We start from the raw sequence: 26,988 nt of genomic DNA on the forward strand, positions 1-26,988 counted from the left end.
ACCCCCCCCCCCCCCCCCCCCCCCCCCCCCCCCCCCCCGTCTTGCAAAGACGAAGTGGAGACCCAGAGTGGGAGAGCGACTTGAAATGAGTCAAACAGCTCCCAAGTAGCAGACCTCCTGCTGTGTCCTAGTTCAGGGCTCTGCTGCGGTGCCACACGTCCCCCAGCCGCTGCAGCGCAACCAAAAAAGGCCCTCCTTTCCTAGCATCCCCACCATCCTTTCTTCCTCTGCAGCTTGGGTGAGGGGGCGGGCGAGTCTCTCCCTGAAGGCCTGACAGTGTAAACTGTAGGTTAGGCTCGAGCAAAGGAGGGCAGCAAATCCGGAGGTCATATTTATAGGGCAGAGTGCCTCCCCAATCCCTGCAACATCCTGGTGCCTCCGTGTCTACGGGCTCAGAAATCAGGGCATAGAAAGGGACTTTTCTTGGTCAGCGTGTAACCAGGCGCGCAGCTGCACTGGCCGCCGCACAGTTCTCCAGGAGCAACGAGGCATCTGTCCAGCGCCTCCGAGAACTGACTTCTTCCCTCCGCCCGTGGAAAGCTGCATCGCTCCCGCGCTCCCAGGCTGGGAGCGGAGAAGCACACTACGGGGCGACAGCAGTTGAACCAAAACGTCCCCTTTCGCAAGGCTGGGCCAGCATTCTCAGTGCTGGATTACTTCACGGAGAAACGTGGGGCAAGAGACAGAGGGGTGTGGTGTGATGCACACTCTCAGTATTTCAACGATTGGTCGTTTTAGCTAAGCTCTATTTTTTTTTTTTACCGACTTCAAGAAACACAGATTTCTTAGAATTTTAAGGGACCTGAGAACTCAGCAAGTACAAAATACCCATTAACTGAGGCATCCTGCCTTAAAGCCTTTCAACCTATTTTATGTTTAAAATAAGTTATGAAACTTAATTTGGTACCGTGTACTCATAAAGCATTTCCCAGGAGAGGGAGAAGACTGAGACTGTTACCTAAATATTTTATGGGTCTGTGCCACATTGAAGTGCTTTCTTTGTACCTGGAACACAGGCCCACGTAGCGCAGAGCTGCTCTGGATTCTAGGTAGCTTTCCAGAGACGCGATTCACAAGATGTCTATACGCACCAGGCGCTTCACAGGCAGAGAGGCAGACCGCAAAAACAGGTAGGATTCGGTCCTGCCATCAAGAAGCTTATAACAAAAGCAAGTGGCTTCAGGACACTATCTGTGTTTACCTCCTTACCTCTGACCCCCCTCCTGAGCTCCAGGCGGAACTTGGAACACCTGCCCCTCTGCACCCGTATGTTCCAGTGTATTTCTCAAACTGAAGGGTCTAAAGCTGAGTGCATTAGTTTCCCTCCAAAATGGCTTTTCTGATTGTTATAAATGATATCACTATTTTCCAAGTCAGCCAAACACAAACACTTGGAATCAGTTTCTATTCCACCCTTTTCCTTCTCCTCAACTCAGTCTCGCCCTCTTACTGGTCCTTGTTCTTTGTGATCTTCACAGTCCCCTCTTCTGCTCTGGTCCCGCTGCCTCATGCCTTCGTCCCTGTGCCAAGGCGCTCACACGCTCTTGCACTAGTAACTAAGTCTTCTCATTCTCCCTGCCGCCACGCTTGCGCACTACCTTGCAGACCATTACTGGAGAAACCTTCCTAAAATCTCTCCTTGATCTTGTCACTCACTTGCTCACACATTTTTGAGGAGCTAGCCCCTGCTTTCAGAAGAATCTAATTGCCTTAGCTTGACATTTGCCATGTCCCATCCTCTAGGGGTTACTCGCTGTCTCTCATCTTCCCCGGCTCCTGAAAGATGGATTCTTTTCCACTTGTGCCGTGTGCTAATGCTTTTCCTCTACCCGAAGGGCCTCCACTCCACCCCCATCCATTACCTGCCCACTTCCAAGTGGCTGTCCCTCCTCACCAATTCACTTTCTCCTAATTCCCTGAACACTTATTATCTGTACCACTCATCTGCTCATATAACATCATATATGGTCTTATACTGTTGTTATTTTTCTATATCTTCTATTGCATATTTACTGAGTTATCTGTAAAGGTGTTTGATAAATAAGAATTAGAGTATAGGAAGTAAATGTACTTCATCACATGGTAAGTACGATAAGAAAGTTAGAAAGTAGGAAACCAGAGCAAAGAAAAATCACCTGCAACTGAAGGTATCAAAAAAAAAAAAAAAATCATGCGGAAGGCAGCATTTGACCTGAATCCTAAAATCTGGATAGCATTCTATGATATCTTAGATATACTAGATTCTCCAAGAATACGTGTTGACTGAATAAATAACAATGAATTAATAACCCATGAAAACTGATACAAAACACAAGGCAATTGATCAAAAATGACCTGGAACTTAGGAACAAAGATTAGAAAAGCTTATGTAAATGGCTCATGAGCAGTTCTCAATCCAAGTAAATATTCAAGCATTTGTTTCCTTTGATCTTCAAGTCTGTCCAGATCTTGTATCATGATCTGCTAGAGATCTGCAATATTGTTGTGTTGTGCCAGCGACGGGCAGTCTCTGAGAGCCAATAGAGTGAAGGGCGCAGACCTGCCTTTCCAGCACCTGTCATCACAAGCTCCTCCTGGAAGTTTCTTCTTTTCAGGGAGAGGAAAATACTCTCGTTTTAACCTTTCTGCAAACAGAAGACTGTCTCGAAGGCAGCTTCACAGGCATGCCACTTGTCCTCTTTATAACAACTTCCATGGAGACAGTCCTTCAGTCCACGTTGCAGTTGGGGAAATAAAGGTATCAAACGTCAGGGAACTCCTCAAAGTCACAGGGCAAAGCAGTGGCAAGTAGATACTACATCAAGGGGCCGGGGTCTTCTGCCCCAAGCCCAGTGGGTCACGCCACCTGCAATTAACTCCTTGGAGTAGCCAGAATTAGTCCCAGGACTTCCTCTGACAGTGGGATCTTTCGATGACCCTGGTCTCTGTATGTATTAACAGACTGTATCAACTCTCCCGCCCGCGTGTACTGTGCTTCCCACCCCCACAGGCGCTGACATTACAGGTACCTAAAGAGCAGGCTATAAATATTAATCAAGAGAGCGAAGTTCATGCCTGAGAATGTTATGACAGTCGAAGTAACACATGAGACAGAAATTGCTTCCACTGAATAAGAAGACATCTTTTCTCTGCGTGAAGCCTCTGCCTGCCATGTAATTTCCTATAGAGGTCGCAGCGTGAAGGAAAGAGTAGAAAAGCAAACCAATGTGGTTCTTTATAATGAATACATTGATGAGGTCTTATGAAAGTAAATAAAGTCCCTGTAAAACACTAGGAAATTTCTTTGAAAATAGCCCATAAATTGGTCACAAAGGTTACTTCAGCCTAAAAGCCAAGGCCATGAATATAATTAGGACTCGCTCACAGAATCCAGGCCAAGGGCAAGGAGGGGTCTAAGTACTCAGCAGTGGGAAGGGAGCAACCAAAGAATGGTTGGGTAGGAATGTTAATTGCCTCTTGAACAGACCCCTGAGGAGATTCTGCAGGCCCTCTTCATCCTCTTTTTGGGTAAGGCCCAGTGATGGGAATGAGAAGTTAAGGATAAAAATTGGGGTGCCTGGGGGGCTCAGTCGTTAAGCATCTGCCTTCCGCTCAGGGCCTGATCCCAGGGTCCCGGGATTGAGCCCCGCATAGGGCTCCCTGCTCTGCTGGGAGCCTGCTTCTTCCTCTCCCACTCCCCCCGCTTATGTTCCCTCTCTCGCTGTCTGTCTCTCTCTCTGTGAAATAAATAAAATCTTAAAAAAAAAAAAAAAGAAGAAGAAGTTAAGGATAAAAATTACACCACTAGACTAAGTTCCTGGCCAAGCGCAATCAAGAGCAGTTGTGATTATTCCCAGACCTGGGATATTTCTCAAGTACTGTTAAGCCTAAAGATATAGCAAAGGTACAGAGAGTGGTTCCAAAAATCCTTGAATTTTTCTAAACTTAATAATTAAGAATTTAAAATAATTATGGTGGCCTCTCTCATTGGTGCATTGTTGAGGAGTCATGTTTATATTAATAGTTCGTGTTTCTGTATCTTATAGAGGTTTACAAATGATTTTTACCTACATGACTTCATTTGCAATCCCACCAAGTATGGAAAGTAAGTTAAGAGGCTGAGAAAATTTACACAGCTAGCTCAAGGCCAGCTAATGTCACCGAAGATTCAGGGGGATTCACCAGTTAGAACTTCTTTCGGTCATTCTGTCAAGGTGACCTACTGTGCCAGAGAAGGTGTTGGATGCTGGCTGCACACTGCACCACGGCCAGGGTCACTAGCCCATGCATGAGATAATCTCAGTGAAAAGCAGATGAGAAAGGATAAGTATTCTCCAATTACTCTGTGTCCGTGCGGGCTTAAGGAATGCTGATTTCTCACTAAAGAAGCCTTTGGGAACCTACTTCTCTCTGGTGTTATATATCAGAAGCCTGAAAAGTCCACAGGTTCTGCTGCAGAACCATGATTGTGCGGTGTAAAATAAAAGATAAGAAGTTATATATATACACATATGTTCACACATACACATACATAAATGTAACTTTAGTATATAGGTGTGCACGTGTATGTGTAGACATAGGATAAACCACTTTCTTACAGTAAAATGGATGCAGGCATTATTAATATTAGGATCCAGAAAAAAGCGTGAAATTCAGCAATTCTTGTAAAATTCAGTAAACACGTAAGTGTAATGTGGAAATAACTGAATACAAGTATTAACAAACTCCAGAAATGAATGATAGAGAGAATACACCAAGTTCTTAATGAGCATATTATTTATATAGAAATTTTCCCTAAAAGAAAAGAATTACAGATCTTCAGACTTTTCATTGAATGACAGCATGATGTATACGCGGTATGGCTTAAAAATTACAGAGATTTCTAATAATTACCTTTATTTGTCTCTTGCTGCATTACATGACCAATGGGGCACCCCAGAGACTCCTGGGTACAGCGTGGAAGCATGGCCAGTAGCTTTACCACCAAAAAAATTAAATTCAAAACCCCCTTCTCTTACAGGGTAAGTGATTGTAAGATTCCTAACACAATGTGCATCACTTTACACATCTATGAAATGAAGATAATGATTTAATACCTACCTCTAAAAGGGCTTGGAAGATTTTTTAAAAAGCAGTGTATGTGAACATGCTTTGTAAACTGAAATAACAGAAATGTTAGTGGATTTTCTTATTTCTCTTCTTAAATTCAGCCTTCTAAATAAGTAGCTTTTTTTCCCTAAATTTTACAGGCTTAGCTTGTAGCAAACATTGTGTGTAAGTGTGGTGATTTTTGAAGCCATACATGTTATGCTCACTGCTATAACCTCTTATTGAACATGTAGACTAATTTCTACAATGACGGGCTGGGATCAATTTAAAAACTGACCAGAATTCCTCTAAGCACTGTGTGTGAGCCCTTTTGTTGTTCCTCCCATCAAGAAGTGGGGTCTACGTTTTCAACCCTGGATTCTGGGATTTGCTGTATGATCTGCTTTGACCAAAAAAATATTAGAAGATGTGACTCAAGCAGATGTGAAAAAGGCACACTGGGACTTGCCCTCTTCTGCTGCTGGAACCTTATGAACAAGTCCACACTAGCCTGTGGGGTGATGCCACATGGAGAAAGTCCCCAGCCACCTCAATCATCCAACCCACCCAGATGGCACCCTAGACATGACAGTGGGTGAGGCCATCCTTGACCATCTAACCTCAAACATGAGAAATAATAAATGTTATTTTCTTAAGCTGCTAAATTTTGGAGTGCTTTTTTATGCTGCAAAAGCTGACTGATACTTTGGCCTAAAGTGGTTGCCATAGCTACTGAAATTTCCAGAAACATCTCTTCAGTGACTTGTTTAGGAAATAACTACTTCTATTTTCAAAAGACTTCTAAGACCTTAAGATACTATATTTGTGTGCAGTTATCGTTTTATCTGAGAAAGTTTCTCAACTAACGGAACCAAGGGACCGAGCAAATCCTGTAAGACTTAGAGTCATTAAAGATGACCCAGGAAGTAAACAGTAGTTTGGTTAAGTTTCTAAAAAGTCAATTGCAGAAATTTTAGCAGAGGCCCCCTTAACTACCATTTCTCTTCAACTAAACCCTCAAATTCATTCTTTACTCCACCCTCCTCATCCACTACTCACTTACCCCTGCCCCTCACTTAGCAAAGTTCTGAGCAGCTCCCTTTTCTTATTTCTCTCTTTTCTTATTTCTGAATTGTGGATGGTCTTGACTGTTACACATCGGAGAATGTAAATAAGAAATCCTTTTCGACAAAACAAAGCCTAATGTTTCTATAATCAGATCATATTCGGAATTATATCAACAAAGTTACAAGATTTGCTGAGTAAATTCAGTACAATAAATATGCCACAGTGATAACTCTGTGAGAAACTGAGAAGACAAGAAGCAAATCACTGAATCAACAAAATATGAAGAAATGTGGAAATACGGTTACGTTAGGATATTGGGCCTAGAATAACATACTGAAAACAGATAGCATTTTTCCAAAGATGATATAATTTAAATTGCACTAAAAAGAGACACATGGTGGAATTTTTTAATCACACACATACAAAAAACTTCTATAAATCACCTCAACAAAATAAAAAACAGAATATTTATTCACATAAGGTATACATAAATGTAGTAAGATACTGAGCGCAAGAGACATAACTTCAACTAAACATGGAAATATGATGTAATTAAATAAGGACACATAGTTATGACAGTCCAGGTTAGTCCCCTTACCCAATTAGCAACCACCAAAAGCAAACTTATCTGGATTAAGTCCCACAAAAATGAGCCAAATTACATTAATTAGATTGTAATGGTCAGTTAATAACCATAATACAATACACATAATAAATAATGATAGTAACTGTAATACAAGCCAATAAAGTTTTATTGGACTTTACAGAATTGGGTAATTATTATATCGTCCTTAAGTTTCATATCAAAGTAACTCTAGGGTAACAGGACACCGTATAAAAATATTTAACCAGTATTTATTCAGTGCCTACTATCTGTAAGTCAACCATTACACAGAATTTCTTTGTTCAGTTGGGGTTCCAAATGTTTATTTTAGTCCTGTTAATTTGAAGGTGGACCATGTTTTATCCCAAAACATTCCCAATGAGTTTTATCACAAAAACTCATTTATCCTCATAGGTACATTTAACTCCTCTTAGTACTCCAGCTACCACAAAATGCATGGTTGCATTTCAGCAGAAAAAGAGGGGCTATACCTTACAGGCCCTTTTGTGTGGCATGCTCTGGTCTCACCTCTTCCCGCTACCTAAACCACATAGAACTATCCAAGCTGCCATGAACATGCCACACGCTTTAACCCATCATAACTTCTGCATAGGCTGTTTTTCCCACCGCCTCCAACCATCATCGCCCTCCCAAACACATACACACACATACACGCACTGAACTGCTTTTCAACACTTCACTACGTGCTTCCAGGCTAGATTCAAATATCATGCTGCCTTTATGAAGCCTTCATGTTTCCCCAAAGCTAAGTCAGATGACTATTTCGATCATTTTTAATAAATATGTATAAAATAATTCCATGATAGCGTCTAAAAAACTGAACAATAATTTATCTGTTTATGCATTTGTTTTCCCTTAGACTGTAAGCTTCCCAAGACGGTCTGTATTTTATTCTTCTTTCTATTCTCAAGTTTCAGCACAAGACCTGGAATTTAATGGCTACATAATAAATGATGAATCATGTATGAATAAATGAATGAATGAGTGAGTGAATGATGAAGACTGGGGTAAGAATCAAAGTGTCAAAACTGCCACCAATGACCTGAGTAACCTAAGGGCAATAAGCCTTCTGAATCCAATTCCTTCCTGTTAAGTAAGAGAGCTACACTGGATCACCTAAAGATCTCTCAAATAGTAGCAATAAAAAAGAAATAATATTTTTTGAGCTCCTTCTAAATGTGAGACACCGGCTCGGCGCTTTACACTCACATTAATACTAATTATGACGATCCTACAAAGTCGGTCCTGCTTATTCCCATTTTGCAGATAAGGAAATTCAGACTTAGTTTATGTAACTTATGGCCCCACAGATAATGAGAATAAAGTTAGGAGTCATACGCAGCTCTGCCTGATTCCAAAGCCCATATTATTCCCTAAGACACTAGTAACAGAGCATGTTGGCAAGTTTTAGGCATATCGTAAGTGTTAAGATCACCCACTTCCGTGTACAAGTGGAGGATTAACTATCCACTTTTGTATACAAGATTTCCATGTCATCAAAGAATGGTGATAATTCAACCATTCTGTTCTGGGCTACTAAGTGCGTGTACCACACCAGTTATAACTGAAATCCACTTGAGATCCTGGCAGTCAACTTCTCCCTAAATCAAACTCAACGTCACAGGATTTTCTCAATTCCCAGTTGGATAAAACCTCTACTGGTATAGTGTTATTGATGGTAAAACCTCATTAAAAATGTTAATGTCATTGAAGAAGGTGGATACCTGTTTAGAGTCTCTGTAACAGAGAGTAAAGATTCATTGCCAAACCCAAGGCATAAGTTTCTGAATAACACGATTTTACTATATACACGTGTAAGTTATTGTTTATAGTGGGTCATTCTCCTCCTAGTGGAAACAAAACAAAAACAAAACAAAAGATATATCCCTTAAGATCAGGAAATATGACTTTTTTCATAACCTATTATCAACATACTATGAGCTCAATGCATAATTAGGTATTTACATGTCTTCCTCTACTCACCGGGGGGGGGGGGTTACCCCCTGATAAACCCATATTTAAGAAAATATCTTAAGTTGAAACCGCATTTAACACACCTAACCTAAAGAACATCACGCTGACTTTAGCCTATCTTAAGCATGCTCAGAACACTCACATTAGCCAACTGTTGGGCAAAATCATCTAACACAAAGCATGCTTTATAATCATTGTTGAATATCTCATGTAATCTATTGAATACCATACTGAAAGTGAAAAAACAGAACGACTGTATTGGTACAGATATCAGTTGTTTGCCCTCAGGATCACATAGCTGACTGGGAGCTGTGGCTTCTTGTCACTGCCCAGTATAATGAAAGAGTATTGTACTGCATATCATTAGCTTCAGAAAAGATCAAAATTCAAAATTCCAAGTACAGTTTCTACCAAATGCATACTACTTCTGCACCATCATAAAGACAAAAATAGGAAGTCGAACCATTGTTAGTTGGGGACTATCTATATACCTAATCATATTTTGCTCTTTATGTCCATGTGCTTTGTCCCTAAATCTCTTTCAAACATGGGAAATAACTGTTCAGTGTACTTTTTCATTTGCTTTCACAATTACATGGGGTGGAAATTTTTGGAAAAATAAATATCAATATCTCAGAAATTATCTCTGGGAATTGGGATTATAGGAAACTTTCACTCTTTATATTACTCATTTTGGCATCATTTAAATTTTCCAAAAAGATCATGCACTGGTTTTCTAATTAGAAAAAGCATATGTATAATCACAATCTTCAACAATGATTTCAAAAAGGGTATCATAAAAATCTGGTTAAAAACAACGTGCACGATAAATCAGAAAGTTGAGATTTATTTTGCCCCTGGATGATTTAGCAACTCTTAGCATTAGAAGATAATGCAGATGTGCAGAGTATTATCTAATATCTGGCCTTGAATGGGTATCTAGGGATTGACAACATCTCATCAGAATGCCATGTAGTATTGAGTCACAAAATGCCTTTAATTTAAAATCACCTCAGAAGCATACTCAAACATTTGGCACAGGGAATTCTACGAGTCCGTGAGGGAAATGTTCTAATCCTTCAACATAAGGACTCCAGGTCATGTTCCTCATTTAAGCCTGCATCACCTCTTAATCTTGACAACAAAATCCTCACCAAGACTTTGGCAGGCACACCGGGACTGATGCTGCCAAACAGGCATCATTACTGATCAGTCCGGTTTCCTCTCCGCTGAAACGTAAAGCTATCTAACAAAAATTGCTTGATGCAAATCACAAACAGGTTTTCTCAAATTTGGCCCTTTGGTTTATGAGCAGAAGGAAGAAAAATCACCCTACAGTTAGCTCTGTCTGCCCACCAGGACTGTACATCAGATGCTGGCAAACTATGACCCGTGGGTCAAATCTGGCTGTTCCCACCCCATCCCTTCACTGTTTTTGTATGACCCACAAACTAAGAACAGCCTTTTAAATAATTGGATAAAACCAAAAAGAAGAACAACATTTCATGACATGGGAAAATCACCAATAGTTCAAATTCCAGTGTCATGAAATAAAATTTTATTGGAACACAGCCCACTCATTCATTTATATATTGTCTATGGCTGCTTTGATGCTACAACGGGGTTGAGTAATTCCAACAGGGACCACACGGCCCTCTGTGGTGGTGGAACAGTATCTCTCAAAACCTTGTGTCCACCCAGAACCTCAAAATGTGACCTATTTGGAAACAAGGTCTTGTAGATGAAATTACGTTTAGATGAGGTCATACTGGAGTAGGGCAGGCCCCAAATCCAATGGCTGGTATCTTTAGAAAAAGAGGAGAAGACACAGATACACAGAAAGAAAAAATTCACGTGGAGATAGAGGCTGAGATTGGAATGAGGCGTCTACTAGCCCAGGAATCACCAGAAGCTCGAAAAGAGGCATGGAATGGTTTCTCCATCAGAGCCTCCAAAACTGTATGAGAGTAAATATCTGTTGTTTTGAACCAGCAAAAGAAATAAATTTCAGGTATTTTGTGGCATTTTATTAGGGCAGCCTAGGAAATGAACGTTATCTGCAAAATCTAAAATACCTGGCCCTTTCCATAAAAATGTTGCTGACTCTTGATACAGAGGATTGTGCACTGGTGGGGGGGGGGGGAGAAAAAAACCTCAACACAGAATTTACCCCAGGCTGACTTAACCAGGGCTATAGTGGGTCTAGAAAGGGCATAAAAGCATTTAAAAAAAAATCTCATGGCAGTTAAAGGACAGGGCAGTTCTTACCATACAGGCTCATACTTAACTTACAGTTTTTCTTAATTTCATAGAAGTAGAGAATACTAATCATTTATTTTAGTTGTTGATCACTCACTGTTATGGTGTACTGCATGAGTTTCGATAATAGCACTTGAACTTAAAAATTCAGGAGTACCTCACAATTCTATTATTCATGAGTATAACAGGAAGTCGGTGTTTAGCGTGTGAGGCCAATGACCAAGAGCAAGAGTGGAAGAGGTGAGCTGACTCTCCCTAGGGAATGATTCCCTACAACTACACCTGAATCTGGCTCGGTAAGAATGCTACCCCGTTCCAGCTTCTAGGAAGTGCTGTTGCCATCACTACAGAGTCTAAAAGCAGTACTTTAAAATCTTTAAACTCACAGGCACTCAGTAAATCTATGTTGATTGACTAATGAATATCCATTTCTATTTATTGGTAATATCTAAGGAAGACTCGGGTTTTTAGTAACTTCTATCGTATTTGATTACAAGAATCTCCATCGCTGGTGCTCTACTGGTTATAAAAACACAATATGAGGGTAACAAAATGCTTCTTTCTCAATAATCACTTAATTCTTATGTAACCTGAATTTATCTGGCTCAAGACTACATTGGTACTCTCTTGGCTTACTTATTCCGATAGAAGATGAGATATACCTAGTGAGAGGAAGATGAAATTCACATGTAATTATAACACAAAAATACCCATGACGCTGGCTACGGAAGATGGGGAACTCTGTGCCCAGGATACCAAGCAACTCAAAAAGAAACTCACATTGCAGTTACAAACCAAATTATAATTTGCCTTGCATGACAAAGAACTTCAAAGACTTCGCTGATTCTTATACCAACCACCATGACTTTCCAAGTAGAGCTGAAGGGTCAAATTTGGTTTGATGAGCCCTTTGCTTCTTGGCTAAGAAAAAAACAAAATTGCCAACCAGGCAAGCTACATGATGCAAAGCTCCCTTCCAAATGTTCTTTAGTTGAGAAGATATGGGTCAGCCAAGGAAGCATCAGTTCCCCAGTGAAAAGCTGATATACGGACAGCCTGAGACAACGACTTCCAGCTCCTGTCTGGGCACCAGATCCCAACTACTCTCATTTCCGGTGTAGCTGCTGTGTGAAAGAGTGGATGCTTGCCTGACTGAGCTGAAGGGCTGTGTGTGTGGAGCCATGAGAACAAGGGACAAAAAGTAGAGATATTGAAGCCTACATGTAATTCTTTTAAACATTTTCATTTTTAAAATAAGAACATTTCATTTTTTAAAACGATACATTTTCTGTCAAGAGGAACTGGATAAAGGACAGCAAAACAAAGACCAGGAATCCTATTTCATCTACTGGATCACCTTCTGCACCACGTCTTCCCAGGATCCATTTCACCAGAGAAGAGCCGCAGACACCAACAGTAGGAACCAAAAAAATTCTGTGAGACTCCTCTGAATAGCGACCTAAAGATTTCATTACGATACAAGACTTGTCCAAGTCCCACCATTGATTTGTGGGAGACTCCATGTGGCTTCTGAAAACTGACAGGTGTCACACTTAAATTTTAATTTCAAACTTCACCTACAAAATAAAGTTATGAAACATCATCCCATCCATAAAATTGAAAAACATTATACTTATAATATACTTATATTATATATATACTTATAAACAATATACTTATAAACAATATACTTATAAACAATATACTTATAACTGACTCATTATTGAGGTAGGAGCCACCTCTCAAAATAAGGATGTCAGAACCCTCATCCTCACATACAGCTTCAATGAGGCACGTTGACTTTCTCAAGCGTTTGCTGACAATCTCCACCAGCACTGGAAATTCAGATACCTCCTGAGGCAAGACAAACCATGTCTTCTTTATTTTATTTTGTGACCTTTCCCTCTTCAACAGGCCTCCATTCTATGCAACCCAGCTCCCCTCATCTTTGATCCTTTCAGTTAGTGCCTTTCCTATCTTTTTTGTATTTAGAGCAAATCCCATTTTTATCATCTACTAAATCTATTTTTGACTGGATTAACATTTAAATGAGCTCACTACACTACACATCTCATTTTTTTTTAATTTTTACATTTGATCTAATAACAGGCGTCACTGGCATCGTACCTGAGGCACTGTCTTAAGTGAGAAAAATGATACAGAGGTAGTTAAATTTTTCAGCGTTCTCTTTGCAATATGGAAGTAGCATACATACCCACTTACTTTAAAGAAAGTGTCTAGAGACCTTTGCATAATCAAGGGACACAATACATCAGGCATTCCTCCTGTAGAAAGTGTTCCGATACATCACTAAGCATTTACTGCCCTTACTTTAGGTTTTGATAAATAATGCTGATATCGAATTTGTTTACTGAAATTTGCAGATTTGTCCTAACATCAAAGTACCTGATGAGTCAGTGTCCTGAGAGCTGCTAAAACTCCCATCAATTTGTCAAGTGTTGACGGTGATCAAACGCTCTGCTTTGCAACCATACTAAATAACACACAAAAGCTAAGCTTAATTATAAGTATCATGTTTTTCAATTTTATGGATGGGATGATGTTTCATAACTTTATTTTGTAGGTGAAGTTTGAAATTAAAATTTTTTTGCTGAGATTTCACTTATGTGAATCCTTTAAAGAAACAAGTTAAAAATAAACCTCCAGACACTCTATCAACATACATATCACTCATTTGAAACAAGAATTGAAGTTAAGAAATTTTAATCATATAAGAGTCTATTCTTCCAATGCCTTGTGACTCAGGGACTTATGGAATTATGTGATATTTCTTTCACTCAGATTCATCATTCAACATGAAGTTACCTTTAAAAGACAGACAGCAACAAGAATGGGACTGTAGGAAAAAGCTGCCTTGAATAGAGAGTCAGAAGACGTGGTTTCTAATCTTTATGCTGATATTAGGATCAAATGCTCCTACTTGTAGCACATATGTAGTAACCCATTTAAAAACAACAGGGGATATAATATATAGCATGCTGGTTATAGTTAATAATACATTAAGAGACTAAATCTTAATTGACCTCAACTATGTCTGGTGAAACATGGGAACTAGACTTACGATGGTGATCACTTCAGAGTGTGTACTAGACTTATTACGGTGATCATTTTGTAGTGTATACAAATATTGAGTCACCATGTTTATATATCAATGATACCTCAGTAAAAAAAATAAATAAGTAAGACAATAGGAGAGAGATAAAACAATAGATTATCAAGGAATAATTTACACAGCATATAATGAAGGCAGCTCTATATCTTTACCTAAGAACGTAAAAGAGACCTGAAAACAGAGACATCTGACGTTCTTAAAAGGTAAACTCAATATTATGAAGATGTCAATTTTATACAAATTGATATTCAATTCAGCATAACCCTATCAAATATTCAGAGAGAAAATGTTTCTGGAATTAAAAGGTTGGCCCTAAATTTCACCTGGAAGAATAAAGAACTAAGAAAATTGACTTTTTAAAACAAAAGAATAAGAAAGGATGACTTTCCTTACCAGATATCAAAATATATTACAAAGTTATACTAATCAAAGATCTATCGGTGTATAAGTAGGAAGATAGTTTAGTCAAACAGAAGAGCCAATTCGGTGACACGCCCATGTTTTGAGGAGAACATTGGTGTAAATCAATGACAGCATTTCAAATCAATTGTGGTAGAAGACGAGAAAAAATATCAAGGGAGAGCCCTTCCTCACACTACATTTCAAAATAAATTCCAACTGAATGAATAATCATAACATTGAAAAAATTATAACAAACATGAGGAAAATACCGTGGTCTTTTAAGGCAGCAAAGTCATTCCTAAATAAGACAGAAAACCCCGAAGCCATAGGGGCAACAACTGACAGAAACTAAACTTTTCTGCACAACAAAAGAGCACATAAGCTAAATTAAAGGAGGTGAAAGACAGGAAGGAAGTCTCCGCAACCTGGAACAGAAAGGGGAGAATTGCTGTAATATTAAAGACTAAAAAGCTCCTTCAAATCGACAAAAAGACAAACAGTCCAATATAAGTAAGTAAAGGAGTAAGAATGAGCAGGAAAAAAAAAAAGGGATCAAAAATGTGAAAAGATACTAACCTTGCTAATGATTTCCCATCAGATTACAGAAAACTGAACAATTGATAATATGCAGTTTTTTGTTTTTTTGTTTTTTTAAAGATTTTATTTATTTATGTGACAGAGAGACAGCCAGCGAGGGAGGGAACACAAGCAGGGGGAGTGAGAGAGGAAGAAGCAGGCTCCCAGCGGAGGAGCCCGATGTGGGACTCGATCCCGGAACGCCGGGATCACGCCCTGAGCCGAAGGCAGCCGCCTAAGGACTGTGCCACCCAGGCATCCCAGATACTATGCAGTTTTGACAAGGAAATGGGGAAACAGGCATTTTCATCACTGTTCATCTGACCATAAACAACCACATTTTGTAGGTCCATTCAGCAACGTCCACCAATATGTTATAGATTCTGAGGACTAATCTAACCTCTGATGAAACGAAATTACTCTGACAATCTATCCTGCAAAAATACCTACACATCTGGACAAATATATATATGAATATTAATGATATGAGAGAGAAACAAATTAAAACCACCTAAATATTCATCCATAGGGGGAATGAGTAAATACATTTTAATAGTTCTATGGGAACTCTGAGACAGGATGTGGCAGTTAACAAGAATGAGTCTTTCTATGTGTGCTCGTAGGGGAGTTCTTCAAGATACGATGCTTTAAAAAGAAGCCACAAAATAGAATACATGGACCATACAGAATAATTTCATTCACTACACTTGTAAAACTCATGTGCACATCTGTAAGCATGAAAATGAATAGAAAAAAGTCCAGAAAGATATATCATGACCTGCTAATAGAGGGTAGAGGAATTTCTAAACGAAGGAATAATGAAAGGGAAAATTTTTCAGTTACAGTATATTCTTTTGCGCCGTTTTTTAAAAAATTGCAAAAAGCACATATATCTTTTCTCATTAAAAACTTTTGTGGAAAAAATAGGAGTTACCAATACGTAGTATTTTTATTAACATAGCTCCCACCTTATGCAGAACTCCTTGGTCATATAACAAACCAGTAGTTACAAAGTCTCAAAGTCTAGAGTTTTCTTTTGTTACATGTTCATTTTTTTCCCTTATTTTTCACTTTTACGTAGATAGCTCTAGTTTTTATAAGGTTAAGCTAATGCAGAAACACTGAAAAGTTTTATAAGAGAACCTTTCTGGATCCCTTTCTAAATATACACAAAGCCAACTTTTAAAGCTATCTTTTGATATAGGCCTCATCTAAAAGTCCGTGTTTTTTCCTAGAGGAAACAAGAGCTCCAAGGGCTGCCACTGCCAAATGACACTGCCAGTGTAGCCGTGCCCTGGGCTGGACATCAACCTTGAGTCACGTGATAATGGTGCCTCTGCAACAGTGAGAACACGATTTGAATTTGATGTCCAACCTTCTTTGACATTCCAAGGTTCTTGCTCTGTAAGGAAAGCGCGTGTTTAAACAGTTTCCAAACCTTTGAGACCACTTTTTGCTACTTATTTGCAGTGTGATCTAGGGGAAAACTGCTTCACTTTTCCAGGCCTTGCTATCTATCCCATAAATGAAATGATATGAATGCAGGGACACCTGGGTGGCTCAGTTGGTTAGGCATCTGCCTTCGGCTCAGGTCATGATCCAGGGCCCTGGGATCCAGTCTAAGTTTGGGCTCCTTGCTCAGCAGGGAGCCTGCTTCTCCCTCTGCCTACCACTCTCCCTGCTTGTGCATGCTCTCTCTCTGACAAATAAATAAATAAAATCTTTAAAATAAACAAACAAGAAAATGAAATGATACCAGTGCAGACCTCACAGAGCTTGGACCCAAAGCTAAGTGTATTTGATTCCAGAACTCTTCACTGCTACACTAGACAGAGCTCTGTCTCCTGAGGTAATCACATATTTCACGTTTGATAATCATGATGGCAGTAATAATCAGTATGAGGATTATAATTGTTATAAATTATCTTTTTAATTTTTTTTCACAATTAGAGGAAAAGGCAAACCTGTAAAAATAAAATTTGCATATGGATAACAAAATATTACCCAAAGAAATTCAGGGTACAAATAAATTAACAGATTGCTGTTAACAAGATTTTTAATTAGCACCGAGGAAAAAAAGAGAGAGAGAGAGAGAGAGAAGCTGAAAAAGCTCATTACTCTTTCTGGACTTTCTATGAGAAGAGTGAGATTTTAAAAAAGTCCAGTGCAAATTTTTCTAATTGCTCTTTACCCTGACTCTCTTTGCTGGCTTTCCCAACTAAAGCCCAGGTGAGATGTCCAAGGAGGGAGGACAAAACACCTACTTCTATTAAACAACCCTGATTTGTAGGATATTTAAAGAAAAGCATAGATTAAGAAAAGACAGTTAGAAGAAAAGCAAAATGTGGGGATATAGCATTTGCTTAATCATGTAGAAGTCTAAACGTTAATTAAAATTGACGTTAATTAAGAAATATAATCCCACTTGCTTCATGAGAGCCATTGGCTTGCTAGAAGAAAAACACCACTACTCACATGGAATTACCCATTCTATTACATGCCTTCTAGGACCTTGTGGAAGTCTCTGGTCAGCTTCTTTCAGAATTCCTTCGGGAATTCTGCCCAAGGAATGGATTCACTGCAAATCCTTACTTTACAAAAAAGTATTTAATAACAGCTCTGCTGATAAATGTTTTGCTTGTTTCTTTGACTTCCAAATCCATTCACCAAATCCCTCTTATTCCAAGATGAAAAGGAAAAAAACCCACATTTATTGAGAGCTTACTAAGTGCCACCCCAGGCTATTCACATGAGTTATATCAGAACCCTCAACCTATCGCCTGCCTATTTTCATTCAAATCCCAACAGAAAACATCTTACAAAGCACACCTTAAAACAACAACAATAATACATTATCTTTCTTTTTTTAAACAAAATTGTATTTATTTATTTGAGAGAAAGAGAGAGAACAAGCTGCGGGTGGGGGAGGCAGAGGCACAAGCTGACTCCCCACTGAATGCAGAGCCTGATGCGGGCAGCGCTCGATCCCATGACCCTGAGATCAAGACCTGAGCCAAAGTCAGATGCTTAACCAACAGAGACACCCAGGCACCCCAATAATACATTATCTTAACAACTCTTTATTTTTTTTTTTAAAGATTTTTATTTATTTATTTGACAGAGACAGCCAGCAAGAGAGGGAACACAAGCAGGGGGAGTGGGAGAGGAAGAAGCAGGCTCCCGGCAGAGAAGCCGGATGTGGGGCTCAATCCCAGAACACTGGGATCACGCCCTGAGCTGAAGGCAGACGCTTAACCACTGCGTCACCCAGGCGCCCCTTAACAACTCTTTAGATATGAATTTTTATCCACATCTCACAAAGGAAGAAACTTGGGCTCAGGAAACCTGAGTCAACTGTGTAAGGTCACAACATAGCTGCCACCTGTTTGAACCTGAAATTGAACTCTTGTCCTCAAATCCTGTAGTCCAACTACACCACAGCTGTCTCACCCCAGGAGTGGTAAATTCTCTAAAGACAAGTATTAATTTTAGAAACAGCCAAAAGCACTGTGAATAAACCTATATTTTGAAAGTTAATTGAATACTGAAATGTTTAATGTACCTAGAAGGCGTTAGTAGTATTAAAGTGAGTGATCAAAGTGGGTGACGCAGTTTATAGTAATAAAAATCATCCTCATAAAGTACAATTAGAAAGTATGCAGACAGAGTTTCTCATGTGGCTTGTGAGGTCCATCCCAAAGAGAAATGTTTCCCCAACTGATTTGAAGATTGGTATTGGTCTGCTGGCTATTCTGATGAAGTGATCATTTCAAAGGATAACTGCTTGTTCCTATGAGTGCTGATACGATAACAATGGAAATCAACATTCTTAACTTCATAGTGTATTCTGTTTATGCATAGCCATACACTCTAATAATTATATTGTGATATATAATATATAATGTATTATAGAAACAATATACTACGTAACATACGTATATATAATATTCAATATATTATACATACATATATATACATATATATAAAACCATACAATGACATAAACTACATCTTAATATGTTTCATGAAATAGTTCTGAAGATGCATTAAGGGCTTAATACTAAGTTCTTAACTAAGAATTAAGTGAAAAGATAGGGAAAAAAAACAATATAAGTAGATGTATGCCTATATTGTGTCAATTTTTTACTGTTTTCCCCCCCTAACTTGAATGAATCTTTCAATTGTATCAGTAAAAAGAAGTTAAAGTGAAAATCAAATTCTTTTCAAAAAGTACTGACAATGTCTAAAACATAACAATTCTTTGCTTATTAAGGGACACTCTCAAAACATCACAATTATAATAATACAGATTTTGTAAATTCAAAAGCTGCAGATATTTTTTGCATCTGGTGAAAAGAATATAAAACAGATGTAGGGAAAATCATCACCCGCTTTAGTCAATTAACGGACACTATATAGTTTAAACTCACTAAAAATGGTTAGGATAGTACTGTGGAAAAAAAAACAAGAGACCCGGCCAGAAAAAGCGTTAGTGTGAGAAAATGAAATGTTAAGAACATGAAAAAATATTTTGATCAAAAAGGAAAAACTTGTCTTATCTACACAATTGGGCAGAAATGTCTATTATTTACTAATTGCTGTTTTTTCTTCTCTACCTCTTTTGGGAACATTTTGCCCCTTCTGGTGCGATTATCGTTGTGGTTGAATCACACATATAAGACTGGAAAAGGGCATAAAACGTTCAAAGTCAGGGTTCTCGCCTCAGCAGAGAGGGAAATCAGCCGACATCCCCCTTGAAACCTTCTCCTTTTCAACCCCTAAGAAAAGAAGCTGGTGGAGAACTGGCTTCCTCAATTGTTTTAAATTATGAAATATCTCAAAGTTCTTCACTCTTCTCTCTATAAACTATATTCAGTGGGGTTGCACTAAAAACTTGTAATTACTAGTTCTTTGCCAGGAGGGAGATAACACAATTATAAGGAAGAGTTCAATATATTGCCATTCAGCAACCCAAAATAACCTTCTGCTTAGAGATCATAGAGACAGATTGTAAAGAATTTTGGAAGCAGGCATGGGGGGGATTAGATCGAAGGCAGCTGAAAGTCAGTTTTTGTCAGGAGAGTTACAGGGTAGATGTCTGTGGCATAGAATGCTCTGGAGCAGGGAGAGACTACCTAGGAGGTTAATTCAGACAGAAAGCAACAAGAACCTTGATTTCAGTTTGGCACTGAGAAGGGAGAAAATACCAGAGATGTTTGAAAGAAAAAAAATCAACATGACTTGACAAGGATGATCCATGGGGTCTTCTGGGCTGTAGTAAATCACACAGTGAGACTTCCAGTCCGCTCCTTGCTACTGAATTATTTTTATATTTTGCAAAGTCAAATCAACGGTAATTTGAGAGGGAGAAAAGGTAACATGAGGGATCACGTAACCAAGAAAGAAAGATGGTGGTGGTGGAAAGAGGTTTACAGGCTGCCCTAACAGGCAAAAGCTTAAAGCTTTTAATTTGTTAGGTAATTTTTTGCTTTAGTTTTTATTTCTAATCGGTAGTAGAGTGTTTGGCCATACTGAGCCCTAACAATCTGGTTCTGTTCTTAGCCTGGAAAAAGAGGAAGGGGAAAGTCCAAAATGTTTCCAGGAAACCTAATAAAATTCTTTCAGAAGGTGATGCTAATTTGGATGGGAAAATGATAACCTCAGTTCGAGGCAGTGGTAAGAAATATACACATAGCAATGCCCAGATCAGTGAGCACCAGAAAATACAGATCTGGAATTTGGGCTGGCAGTTAGGACAAGACATGCTGATCGTAGTGTCATTGGCATAGAAGTAGTATTTGAATCAATGAGCATGAAACTCAAAATCAATTAGAAACATGCAGTGACTATTTTTTTATTGAATATCAGGGTGGCATGGGAGTGGAAGACAGGCTACACAAGGGCAGAGACAGGACAGGGCAGTGAGAAAGTCTGCCTGTCCCAGAAGACTGCAAGAAACGGGCTGCTTGGGGCAGCTACAGTTAGGACTTCAAGCAAATTATTTAACTCTCTTATAATTTGGGATTAACCTAACTGATATTTGAATTTACTGTAGGTATTAAATGAAAAAATACATGCAAAACTGCTTTATATTTAAAAACTAACAAGTATTTACACCCACCACCAAAATGTAAACCCAATTCCAACAGTACCGTAAGTGGAAGAATGCCCCATTGTCATCACCCCTACATTTACTGCTAAGATTCTCTTCCTTCCCAGGCACCCTTACAGTCTTCTTACAGTGGCACTGTGAAGGTCTGCAGCTCTCCATCCCTAATCTCACCTCCTGGCCACATCTCACATCTGGATTTCTTGCCCAAATGTAACTTCCTCTCTGTAGTTCTACACGCTCTTTGACCTACATTCCAAGTGACCTCACTCCGCCCTAGGCAGCACTCACACTTTTGTCCCTAGGGAAGGTAGAGGTAAGTTCTGGGTGCAACTTAATCATGTTTTTATTCAATTACACAAAATCTAGTTTGTGGTGACTATATTCTGGATAAAGTTACTGAGTATGTATCCATGTTCAAGAATCTGGTCAGATTCTATGAGAGAGAGAGAGAGAGAGAGTGTGTGTGTGTGTGTGTCTTTGAATGCTAATTCTCATTTTCTAGATGTGGTCCTAGATACTTCTCTCACAATGCATAAATACACTTTCATATCCTTTGGTTAATTTTTAGTGTCTCTTGGGCATTTCTGTAACCTCCAAGAGAACTGAAAACATCCCGTAAAATTCTTATTCTCTCTAAGGCAGCATGGTATCCAGGGAAACAGTCCCACAGGCTTTGGAACTACCAAGAGCTGGATTCAGAACCCAGCCCAGACCACTTACGGGCAGCAGAGCTCAAGCCTGTTATGTAACGCCTGAAGGGCTTGGTTTGGGAACACCATGGAAGTAATGGTTTCTACCTGTGGGGATGCAATGAGGCAGAGTCAGGCCAAGCACTATCTCAGACTGCCTGGTATAAAGTAGACACTTAAGAACTATCTGTTAAGCAAAGGAATGTCAGTGTCCTTCCCAATCAGCCCATCAGAAAGCCTAACAGAGTGCTGACTGCACTGAAAGATCCATCAGACCAAACCCGAGCAGGCCTATCTGAGGTCTGGTTTAGCAGTAGCTTAATAAAAACTTGTCGATTTATCCACTGCAACAAGTGATTTCTAAAGGTTAACATATCCTTTGTTTTTTTTTTAAACTACATTATCATTTGGAATAAAAATGAATGTTTGATATAATTCTATACTTTAATTTCAAGAAACACACTTCAAATATCCCATTCTAGCCAGGAAGTTAATCTCGTACTTAATATCAGAAAGTATGTATGACTTTCAAATAATAATGAAAAATTACCCTTTGCATGGTTCCTATGCTATCACCCTGAAAAGTCAACTTCTTTCTGTATGAATTTTGTATTCTCACTTCTGCTTGGCCAATTAATTAGGTAATTCTGTAAGACTGGGAACCTGATCCTTTTAATGTAAACCCTGATTGCTCATCTTTATTTACTCGCCTGTTACCCCTGGAAAAAAAGATGGGAGGGAAATTACCTCCCTCCCCCAACTCAGCTCTTTTAAGAGCTGATATGGAAAGTTTTCAGCCTATTCCTGGAGGGTAAATATTACAAATTCTAGGAAATGCTACTGTAGGAAAGCTTTGATTGAGCATTCCTAGGGACAATTTTTTCTTTAAAATTTAATGTTTTCCTGCTTTTTGTTTACCCTTTTCTAACCTAGAATGTATCCCACCCTTTGGTAGCCCTTTCGAACATAAAATTGATATGCCTGAAGAGCAGTGACTAAAAATCAACTCGTGCTTATAGTGGTTTTGTAGTAATCACCTATGTATCTGGAGGGCCTCCAACATTCCAGAAACTTCATTCCTATTGTACAGGTGTTAGTCCCTGAGTCTCCATATCAGATAAACAGTGACTCTGATGTTTCCTAACTATGAAAGAATCTTTCCATGTGAATGCTATTGCATAGTTAATAAGGAACACTAAAGTGAAGTCTAAAGTTAAAGAAAATTTCAGAATATGGTACCAATTTAAAAATTAATAAGGCTCCTACTATATATAAAATATTAGATCCCACCGCTTTGTTACAACCATTGAAGACCTTATCAGATTCCTAAAATCAGATAGCACTCAATGCACAAGCTAACACACTAGTTGTATTTCACTTTTCAAACTTTGCTAAGCACCAATTTCTAAATTTCTAAATGTAAAATGGGGATAATGGCACAAGTCCATGGGGTTTATAGTAAGAGTGAAACACAAGCCTAGCACAGGCTCACACAGTGCAGTGCCTGGCACATGGTAAGTTCTCTTCTCTTTCTCATTATGTTTATACATACCTGTATGAAACCACACAGGATTAACTGAAAGGGAGGATTATGAGAACAGAGCCAATTCAATCTACACTTCTGCGCAGATATTGACTATATAGGTGCAACACAATTTGGATATAGGTTGAGAAAATGAATGGCTGGTAATTTTAAAGACAATTGTAATGGATACTATTATTCAGTTAAAACTTAGTAAGAGAGAGAAACATTGATATGCTGATTAAATATCAGTGGGATTTATCAACCTTAAATGGGCATTCATGATTGCTCTCAAGTCTTACTGTGCCCCCAAATCTCAATCCCATGTTTCCCAATCCTCATTCCATACCTTCTGTAATACAATTAAACTCCAGCGTTCCCTCACTGTCAGCCTATGACTTCAAGGACCAACAGAAACCATCAGAAGGGAATGCTCTCATTTTCCCTCTAGAAAATCTGTAGCCATCCTTTATAGGAAAGCAACAGGATCCCCCAAAAGCCAATTTCTCAGCAAGTGCCCTGTATCTCCATCCCCTCCTAGAATCTTAGGGACCTCATCCCATTCATTACTCCTTTTCTCGCTTATACCATTTCCTTTCTACTGGATTAATTTCCAGAGCAGTCAATTTTGCTCTAATATCTTCCATTCAAGGCAACACAACCCAAAACAAAAAAAGTATTATTTCATCCTTTCTACCTATTACTTGTCTCTCCACACTCTTTACCCAGTCAAGCTTCATAGAGATAGGGTCATTTATGCTGTCATCTTCTTTACTTCTCAATACTAAATCTAGATTCTACTCTAAACGTACTGTAAAAACTGCTCTCAAGTCTGTAACTAGTAACTTCTGTATTCTGTATACAGAATGCTGTTCTAAAACCAGCAAAATCCAATGGAAACATCTCAGTCTTTATTTTATTTGACTTCTCAACAGCATTTTACAAAACTAACCACTTCTCCTTGAAACATGATCTCCACTGATTTTCCTGACACCACATTTTCCTGGTTTTCTGTCTACTCCTTGGGAGTTCCATCTCAGTCTTCTTTGCCAGCCAGACTCTTTTTCTACCCAATCTCTTTTTTTAATTCATTTTTTAAAAATTTTACATTATATTATATTATTCTTTTTTTTTTTTTAAGCTCTTTTGGGATAGAATTGACAAATCTCTACCGAGCCTCGTAAAGCAGAAGATACAGTATGACTCTGGATTCTCTTGTCTTTTCCATGTGTTCTTGGCTTCAGAAAATATTTACATATGGAATGGTCACAAATCTATATATATTTATATTCCAAACCAGTCTTCGAGCTCCAGACTCTTATATCTGCACATTGAACTTTTCCACTAGGATGTTTTATAGGCATGTCAACATATGTCCAAACTAATCTCTTGAGCTTCCTCCCAATCCCATTCGAACCCTATCCCTCCTCAGGCACTTTGCTATTTTCTCCATCTGAACACAATTCTCAACCTCTTTACTTGACTAATGCCTACTTTCTCTTCCGTTTCTACATAAATGTCACTGCTTTAAAAGGGCCTTCTTTCACCCTCCTAACTAGACAATCTTATAGCACCCTGCGTCTTCCTTCAGAGCACACATGACCACTTAAAATTACATATCCATTTGTACTCTTTACGTTCCATTCTGCCATCTCCCTTACTTTGCTCTAGTTCTCTTCTCACACATGCTTCTGACATTCCATATAACTCGCTTATTTATAGTTATTAATTTTTGTTTTTCTCTCCACCCTAGAATGTAAGTTCCATAAAAATTTCTTGCCGCTTTTGTTCACTGTTATGTTCCAAATGCCCAGCACATGATAGGAATTCAATAAATACCTGTTGAATGAATGACAGGCTATGTCTGTTTTATTATACCCTATATTCCAAACTATATTATACCCTGTATTATATTCCAAACTATATTATACCCTATATTATACCCTATATTCCAAACTCAATTTCTGTGGAATTAAGGTTCTGATTATATAAAATCTAGGAAGAAAAAATGGAGCGCAACGCCATAAACACAGATCTCATATTCTGTGAATGATGAATGAAAGCTAAATTGAATGCTTTCAGATGAAAAAGGCACATTTATTTTGGAATCTAGAACAGTGGACCTCACCTTTTTTTATTGTTTTTTGTTTTAGCACCCAGTCCATCTTGTCTTTTGTTCTCTTTTTCCACCTTCTAAAAAGTTTTAAAAGTAATATGAGGTGGAAGCTACATGAGAGGAAAGACCATGCCCATGTACTTCCGGTGTCAGCTGATGTCTAGGCTTCTTCCTGGTACTTAGCAGGAGGAATAAATAGATAAAATCAGGGACGAATGAGGGGACCTACCCAGTGACTATGTGCCATCAGGTGTAGGCTAGACAGCACCCTGCAGTAGTGGAAGAAGCTTCGGACTTGGAATCATCAGGGGGTGAGCTCCCTTCATATCCTTACCATCTGACAAAATCTGGCAACTTCCCTGAGCTTGGTTTTTCATCTGGTGAGGGAATGAAACTAGATGATCTACTAAAATGTAGGTTCCCTGAGGCTAGGGATGCATCAGTATTGTTCTTTGGTGTGAAAACAAGGCTTACTTAGATCAGTATTTGTGTGGCCCACGGTAGGCCCTCAGGAATTCGTGTGAATCTCTCTAAAAATTCCTTCCGGTGCTAAGATTTTGAGGAAAAAATAACTTTCTCTATTCTACATAATATTTCTACTCTATAATTCTATAATAATTCTATAATATTTCCATTCTACATAAATAGTTCTTTTACTGGAGAGAATCACACACAGATTACCATCATCTTAGAAATAAATACCCCGGTGCATGGTGAAAAGAATACAAATAAAAAATAAACGCCTGTTTCCTCTTAGTGAGTTGGACACAGACATTTACCTGTTTTACATTTTCACTGTGAATTATTGGGTTCTTCAACCATATTTGCATAAATAATCATATTTATACATTTAGCGTTTTATTCGAAAGCTTTAGCTCTGGGTGGGAGAGCACCAAATTCCTGAGGAACTATATACTCACACTGTACAACTTGTACTGGTTCCAGTCTTGGCGGTCCTTCCCTGCCATTATGCAGTTTCGGAGGCAGAACGGCCTCTTCCCATTTCTCAGCCCCTTTCTTCCTCACCCCATCCTCTGCCTTCCCCCATCTCCCCCATTCTGGCTTTCCCCTGGTTGGTCCGACGCTGGGAGGGATTGGGACAAACTGCCCCAGCGCTCAGAGGCCCCCGGCAGCCGCAAACCGCCTCCCCCAAGCAGTTACTGGGGACCGCTGGCTTTCCAACCTACGCTATAAATGCGCTTTCGTTATCGAAAGGAAATCGTATTTTGTACGGTAAACTAGGGACAGCTCGTGGGGAGCGAACCTTTGCGTCTACACTTGTTTTCTAGCCCCGCAGCTGCAGCGGGAATTGATTGGTTCCCTGGCGCCCCCGACGCTTGGGGTCTCCCCGCGCTCCGCCTGGACCCCGCCCCCTCGCGCAGCCATCTGCTTCGCTGTCTGTCTCGCTGTCTCTCGCTCAGCATCTCTTTCCCCTCCACCACTCC

General features: G+C 39.2%; 1 long non-coding RNA gene across 2 annotated transcripts in view; it reads right to left on the reverse strand.

Annotated features, from left to right (window-relative positions):
- Positions 1-26,950, reverse strand: part of LOC103676975 — a 53,764-nt gene extending 26,814 nt beyond the window's left edge. For both annotated transcript variants that reach the window (XR_572280.2, XR_005834336.1), the window contains exon 1: positions 26,464-26,950. This is a non-coding gene — a long non-coding RNA (uncharacterized LOC103676975). The remainder of the gene's footprint in view (positions 1-26,463) is intronic.
- Between the last annotated feature and the right edge of the window lie 38 nt (positions 26,951-26,988).

Source organism: Ursus maritimus, unplaced genomic scaffold, assembly GCF_017311325.1.
Source record: "Ursus maritimus isolate PB19 unplaced genomic scaffold, ASM1731132v1 scaffold_13, whole genome shotgun sequence".
Taxonomy (NCBI): domain Eukaryota; kingdom Metazoa; phylum Chordata; class Mammalia; order Carnivora; family Ursidae; genus Ursus; species Ursus maritimus.